We start from the raw sequence: 1,817 nt of genomic DNA, 5'->3' as shown, positions 1-1,817 counted from the left end.
CAAGTTCAACATAACATCCCACCTCCTGTACCCAATACTGTGACTTAAGAAGGTCAATGTGCCAAAAGCTCACTTTACAACCTGATCTACCTGTGACGCCACTTTCAAGGAACTGTGGATCTGTAGCCTTGTCTTGAGAGTTTATGCCAGAGAGCTACTGTACCAAATGCCTTTGTTAAATACATGGAAGCCAAGTACAGGAGTTGTTTTTGTTCATGGCTCTTTCCCTGTAATTGTCACACTGTGAAGGTCATGCCTGTGGCATCTCCAGATGGGTGGAAAGCACACTGTGGTACAGGGAGAACTTCAGATAGCAGTGGGACTCAGCTGACAAGGCTACGTGCGAGCACTTTGCCTGTTGTTGACAGGAGGGAGATGCCTCTATATATGCCCCAGTCTGCCTTGCCCCCCTTCTTGAAATGAAGAAGCTCTGAGGGCAGTTGTTCCTTAGGGAGATAAGAAGATGTGTGCCTCCAACTTACTAAGAGTTCTAGGCAGCAGATCGCCTCTGTATAATGAAAACTCCTCTGTGCAGCTGTCCTAGATATATACGCATCTTTGTGCTATCACTTGTCTTCCTTACCCATACCTCATTTGTTCCAACTGAGCTAATTACACAGCCAATCTTCGTATTCTCCTTAGCTTCCAAACAGATAGCCTGACCTTTATGATACCGTCTCTTTTCGTAATATAACTTTCCATCTTTTATTCATGCTTCATATCTTTATGCTGGTGATTCAGCAGGAGTGCTGGGAAGATGTTCAGGAGAAGACGGAGATGCTGGTCTTTTCGGAGATTTAAGCTTTTTGAGAGTTCGCAGACCTTCCATTTTCTGTTCATCTGTTAACAAGTAATTTAACTGCGCAGGTGCAGGTTTTCATCTTTTGTCTGTAATTGGAACAGGGTCATTAGGTTTCCTCCTCAGTTTCCTAGTCATTATTGGCTTGACCTCCATAGAATCTCCTGTGAGTTCCATTGTTCGCCTTTCATTCTCAATCATCTTTTTCTTCTAACTCGATCTTTTTATCTTCAAATTCCTTCACTGCTGCTTTCTTCTCCTTAATATAATTCCTTTCCACTGGTTCTGTCTCCAGTTGCATTAAAAGCTTTACATTTCTTATTCTTTCCTTGTATTGTTGATCTAGTTTTTTCATCCTTTTCTAATACTCAAGCAAGGTGCCTTCCTGTAATTGCTGTAGCTGTCTTTTGAGAGATGTCAGTTTCTCCTGGTACATCTGCTCCTTTACTTCCAGGTAGTCTTCATCATCCTGCTTATTGGTAATATCTGTCTCCCTTGAATCCTCTGTTTCTTCAATCCGAGTCACAGCCATGGATACTGCGTTTGTCCTCATTGTTGATGCTGTGTAGTTCCTCCTTGTTGTTGTAATAGTCGACAATGGGTGAGAGGAGAGCTGCGGACATCTTCCCCGCCTAGCTACCCTCCTTTGTTGACACATCTAGTGCCTTGATGGTGTGCCAATTCAACTGGATTTTCCTGAGCCATTCCTGTCCCAGCATCTAGGGTCCTCTATTTTTCAGAGCATGGAGCTTCAGCTGCTTCATTTTGTCTCTGTAGGTCACTATCACTTCAATTTTACCTTTGGGATGCACTCTCTGTCCTGTGTAAGTCTTTAGCAGTAGTTTAGTTCATTTCAAAGGTATGTGAGAAAATAGTCGTTTGTAGTCATGTACAGAGTTCACTGTTAAACCTGAGCCTGTGTCCAACTCCATTTTCAACCTCACACCTGCCACTTGTGGTGGGATCCTTATTACTCTTTGATCATCTATTTCTTTCACCCTGTGAATTTGCAGACAAG

At 42.9% G+C, this 1,817-nt stretch overlaps 1 pseudogene; it reads right to left on the bottom strand.

Moving 5' to 3' along the window:
- Positions 1–490: 490 nt before the first annotated feature.
- On the bottom strand, positions 491–1,422 carry LOC132394962 (sin3 histone deacetylase corepressor complex component SDS3-like; annotated as a pseudogene).
- Between the last annotated feature and the right edge of the window lie 395 nt (positions 1,423–1,817).

Source organism: Hypanus sabinus, chromosome 6 (assembly GCF_030144855.1).
Source record: "Hypanus sabinus isolate sHypSab1 chromosome 6, sHypSab1.hap1, whole genome shotgun sequence".
Lineage (NCBI taxonomy): Eukaryota > Metazoa > Chordata > Chondrichthyes > Myliobatiformes > Dasyatidae > Hypanus > Hypanus sabinus.
The sequence above is the reverse complement of the archived record's forward strand: the minus strand, read 5'-3'. Positions and strand labels throughout refer to the sequence as shown.